A 5,699-nucleotide genomic window follows, 5' to 3' on the forward strand; every position below is an offset into this window, starting at 1 on the left:
CTGCCCCTGAGGCCATAGCTCCTGAACATGTAAACAGACCTCTTTCACAGAAAGGCTTAGAGTATAAGTTTTAGTCTGCTGCCTATATAGTACCCTGGGGGTGGTAGCCTGCTTATAACTGTCTTTCCAATTTTTATAGTCCCATGGAACCCAGGAACACATGTTCCCCTGGCCTTCATAGCCAGGCAATCAAGGGGTGTCCCCTGGGTGGCAGCTGCAAAAACCAGGTCACCAGATGTAAAAACAAGGGCACCAGATGCCTGTAGAAGCTCTCCTCTGAGAGATACTGGCGCTCTGGAGCAGAGTAGAGGGAGAGTGTGAAGGTGGTGCCCACTGGCTGGAATAAGGCAGAAGGGGAGTGCCAAGGTGACACCTACCAATAAAAGAAAAAAGAAAAGAAAGGGGGAAAAGAAAAAGAAAGAAAAAGTAAAGAAAAAGAATTATATGGCACCTGCCAGCTTTAGCAAGGCAGAGGGAGAACATGGAAGATGGTGTCCACCAGCTGGAGCATACAGATGGCACTCATTGGAAAGGAAAATAAAAGGACGATGCCTGCTGGATTTAGTAAGGCAAAGAGAGAACCGAAAAATGATGTTCATCAGCCTCCATCCCTGGAGAGTACCCCAGCATGTTCCTGCTTCTCAGACCAATACTTTAAAATTAGCAAATGAGTCTCCTTAACATACATATGGGCACTTTACAAAAGGCTGCTTCTGCGCTGGACCCTAAGGCAGGTGAATCTGTGCACAAGCCCTTTAAGAGCCATTTCTCAGTTCACCAGAGCAACATGTCTCATGGGCATGAGTTTTCAAAGTTAGATGTCTTGGGGGCTCATCTCTCAGGAGCTGGGTCTTAAAAGATGTGGTGCCCAATGTGGGATATGAACCCTATGCTCCTCAGGGTGAAGCTCTGGGTTTTGAGTTCCCTCCTGATTGAACGTTGCCCCACCAGGGGTGGGGTTTATAGCAAGATTGTTTCTCAGCCTTTCCTATCTGTTTCACTGTGTGTGTGTGTGTGTGTGTGTGTGTGTGTGTGTGTGTGTGTGTGTGTTTTCTCATTTTCCCAATGTGAAGGGGTCACGTTGCTAGCCTTTAATTTTTTTCCTGGGGAAATTGTTCTCTATATAGCTGTAATTCAGTGTGTCTCTGTAAGATGGTGAGTTCAGGATTTTCCTACATCTCCATTTTAATTGGAACCTTCAACTGTAATCTTTTGACTTTTTTTTTCTTTTGAGAAAAGCCAGCATAAATCACTTTTATTGCAATAATAAAACTTGAAATTCATATGTAGTGCGGGGGTGGGGGAAGTAGGCAGCAATTTATTTCACCAAATCACTACAAAGGACAGCAAAGGGGTGAGAAGGGGGAAGGAGAAGCCAGGAAACTGTGAGATCAGCAGGGGGAGCTAAGCAACAAAAAACAGGAGATGCTGAAGCTGTGCTGACCAACATCATTTTCTTAAGAAAACACTCAAGGATTTGTCATGATGGCTGGGCTTTCATGGGTGTTAAGTGTCTAAGAACAGCACCGCCAATTTAACTTTCGATTAAAGTTCTTAAAATTTAGAAAGTGGAGCTTGGATAGCTATGAGATTACAAAAATCCTGAATATCCATTAGAAAAACCACAGGACGGAAAAAGCCAGGCCATGAAGAAGGCTTCAGAGGTCCCTGCTGGCCTGGGGATAGACACCTGTAGAGTCCAACATCTCAGTGAAAACAATCTGCTTTCAAAAGGCAGAGGGTTTAAGGGTAGGGTGGAGGTGGGGCAATGGAGACAAAGGTTCTCCCCCTTCCCACTTTAGTTTTGGGTAGGGCTTTTAATTCAACCCAAGGACATCTCTTAACTTGGAGAATAATTCGGCCCTCAAAAGCGCCTCATATCTGCTATGGCTTTGCAGCGCAGCAGCAAGAATGTTTAATATATAATAGATAAAAATTTCATTCAAAAATAAAATAAAATAAAGATTCTGCACCCCCCCCATACCAATTCCTATTCTAAAGTTAACCCATGACTTGTGCTGTTAATACTTGACTAATACTTGACTGGAAATCTAGATCCAAAGGACTGAAACTCAATCTTCACCTCAAAACAAAAACAAACTAAAACGAGTAACTTGAGGTTTATGGCATATAGTTCAGGTCAACACACATACGAAGATAAAGGGGAAGAACAAAGCCGGTGACAGAACACATTGTCAGGGAAGATGTTTATACAAAAAATGTACTGGAACATCAGGAAAAGCTCCGTATGGACTCGCTGTGTGCATCTGGAGGTGCCAGATCCTTCCATGGCACATAAAAGAATGGGGAGCTCAAGCAGGAGGCCATTCCTGTCATTCCAGTTTTAGAAGCTCCACGCCAAAGAGGAGAGTGGCATTTGGTAGGAGGATGCTTGGGTCCCCAGTGGCACCATAGGCATAGTCTGGGGAGATAGCTTGGCTCTCTGACCCACGCTCATCTGGTCAACCCCTTCTTCCCAGCCTTGGATCACCTCCTGCTTGCCCAGCACACACTTAAAGGGCTCGTTTCTCTCCCGGGACGAATAGAATTTCTTTCCATCTTCAAGCATCCCCTTGTAGCGCACCACGCAGGACTGGCTGCACTTCGGGAAGGTAAGCCCATCTCCGGGGTAGATGATCTCCACCTGCACTCCCATAGCGGCTGTGGCTGCGGCTGCGGACGCTGGGTGAGCTGGCCTGTAATCTTTTGACCTTGACGACTGCATATTTTTCATCCACACTTACAATGTTTTCAAATTAAGCCTGCCACTTTTCCACACTGAGTTGCAAGTTAGGCGAAACAGATACGAACACTTTGCATCACTCTTTCAGGTAGTCTTCAGGCAGGTTAGAACAAACTAACACAATAATTTGCAAATTAGATTTTGTCTGCTCCCTCTGCAACCAGGGACCAGGATCTCACACTGGGAATAGGGGCTTCCATCTTCAAGACTACAGCTGATCCGGGGGTGGGTGAGGCAAGGTGAATAAAAACACTATAAAGCTCTTCTACAATTTTTAAGTTGGCTTTTTCTTGATTCCACATTTGCTTGGTTACTATAAACATTTGACTATTTTCCAGAGTTCTGACAAAGTTAGTTCTGACTGTTTCTACTTATTTTTCAATGTTTCTATAGGGGGATAGGAGTTTGGAGCTGCCTACTTCACCAATTTTACTGATACGACTCCATACATAAATAGCATAATAATTTCCAAATTACTGGCAAAAAAATGGTGGTTGAATTCCCAGTCCAGTCACCACTCTTCCACCACCAAAACCTAATAAACCTATAAATATACCTCAATAGATTCACACCTCCAGGAAAATAACTGTGTCTGGTATATTTCTGTACTTCCAATTCCTAGTATTCCAATGCCTGTAATAAAGCAAGTGCTCAAGAAAAGCATTTTGAATAAATGAATAGTACTATAAAATCTAACTATTAGTAATAACAGCAATTACATAGTAACAAGTGAAATGCCAGGGATGCAGAATATTGTATTAGCAAGCAGAATTTATACCCATACATTGCTTTATATTTTCCAGAGAAATTTCATATCTATTACCCTATCAGACTGTCATAACCATTCTGTGAGGTAAGAATAATAGGGATTATTACTCCATTTTATAAATCATATAGAAGAAATGATGTTCTATGCCATCATCTGTAAGTGGCAGTGGTAGGAATATTGTCTAGGTCTGCTGCATATAAAATCTCTGCTCCTTTTATTTTTTCCAGTTTCTTTCTTTTGATAATCACTACGGAAGAAAATAAATCTTTTTCTAAGTTGCCCATCCTGAATGAAGCAAGCACACTTCTCTTTTGGAGTTTTTGAAAAATACCAACCACCAACAACTATAAGAAACAGCAAATAAAAGAGTTCCTACTCTAAAGCATTCCGTTTACTTAGCCCTCTCAGAACAACTGAATGTGTGCATATGTGTGAATGGTGGAGCCTGAGTTCTTGGAGAAATAAATGAGCATTTGTATTCCAGTGGACCACCAGCCTCAGTGTTTGAGGCCCTTATCATAGGAATGTGATGAGGCTGTGAGGAATTTGAAGATCAGCCAAAGCACTGGATACATAGGGGAATGGGAGAGGAGAAACAGCTACACAGACCTTAAAGGCTTTCTCTCTCCTTGTCTCTGATTGCCTCTCCTATCCCCACTAGCCCCTCTGTGATTTCATTGAAAAATTGGAACCTGGGGCAAGAAAGATTAGGTGTAGGAAGAGGTAGGAGTGACTCCAGGTAACAGTGAAATTCAAAGTGGTAAATGAGAAAGAAAGGGAATATTGTAAGTTATGGCACACAGAAACATTAAGAGAGTTCTTGTGGTTTCTGTAAGTGAAAGAAACTGGGAAGGCTAATAAAGTTTGGATGTCTGTCTTACAGGAAGCTCTACAAGAAGTATGGCCTGCAGAAACCCAAGAGAACTGTCTACATATCCAGCTTCTCAGCCTGAGCCTTTTTTCCCCTATAAAGAAAGCAGAATAATATAGAGAAATAGAATCATATAGGCCTAAGTTGAAATTTAGTCTCACTACCATTTAACTACCTATGTGATCTCAACAATTTGATTCACTTTACTTAATCTTAGTTTAGATAGCCATCCTCTAAGAAATGGTGATAATGTGTCTCAAAGTATTATTGTATTACATGAAAAAATGAATTTGCTTTTTAAATGTTAGATATTGTCATTATCACCTTTGGATTGCCTGAACTCCAGTGTTAGATAATCCTCATTTATCCTGCATCATTTTAGAGTGGTTTTCAAAAGTGAATTTATCAGACAACTTAAGCATTAGTGTTTAAAAGTTGACCCTCGATGGAAATATTTCTAAAATATCTTATACAATTCTATACCTGCTTAAACAGTAACCTAAACAGAATTAAGCATCTTCTCAATGGCTGAGGGGTCATTTTTAATGAACATCTCACATTGCTATCATATAAGATACAATGATAACCCTCAAGAACTAGGAGACTGGTAGTCGTGGGAGCGGGATGAGAGTGAGACGCATAAGGTTTTTGGCATTTACACTCAGAAAAATATGTTTATTTCGATGTCTCTTTTTATAGTTACTGTTTTTCCCCTCATTCTCAGCCTATCAGATGCTGCTTCTTGCTGCTATCAGTATAATGCCTCTGACTACTCCCCTTCTAATTGTTCCTGCTAGTCTAGACTGGACAACCAGATAACTAAACTTGTTAAAACTATGTCCAAGCAGTGGTTCTTTCATTGTGGTCTTTGGACCACTAGCATCAACATCACCAAGAAACATGTTAGAAATGCAAACTCTCTAGACCCACTCCAGACTTATTGAATCGCAGAACTCTGGGGTAGATCCCAGTGATCTGTGTTTTAAAAGGCCCTCCAAGTAATTCTGATGCATGCTCAAGTTTGAGATTTACTGCCCTACTACACTTGTTAATAATGCACACTCCCAGGTCGCACTCTGAGAGATGTGATTTAGTAGGTCTGTGGTAGGGCCCAAGAGCCTTAATTTTTTAAACAATAACCTGGATTATTCTGATGAAAATAAAGACACACTTAGACAAACATTTCCCAAGCCTAAACCAGTACTTCTTAAGCTTACTTAGGGATTTTGTTAAAATGCATATTCTGATTTAGTAGGTCTAGGGTTCAGCATTTTAATGGTCTCCCAGGTGAGACCTATACTGTTGGCCTGTGGACC

General features: G+C 41.4%; 1 pseudogene; it reads right to left on the reverse strand.

Annotated features, from left to right (window-relative positions):
* Positions 1-2,333: 2,333 nt before the first annotated feature.
* On the reverse strand, positions 2,334-2,686 carry LOC102975775 (peptidyl-prolyl cis-trans isomerase FKBP1A-like; annotated as a pseudogene).
* Between the last annotated feature and the right edge of the window lie 3,013 nt (positions 2,687-5,699).

The sequence above is a fragment of the Physeter macrocephalus genome, chromosome 21, assembly GCF_002837175.3.
Source record: "Physeter macrocephalus isolate SW-GA chromosome 21, ASM283717v5, whole genome shotgun sequence".
NCBI classification, from domain to species: domain Eukaryota; kingdom Metazoa; phylum Chordata; class Mammalia; order Artiodactyla; family Physeteridae; genus Physeter; species Physeter macrocephalus.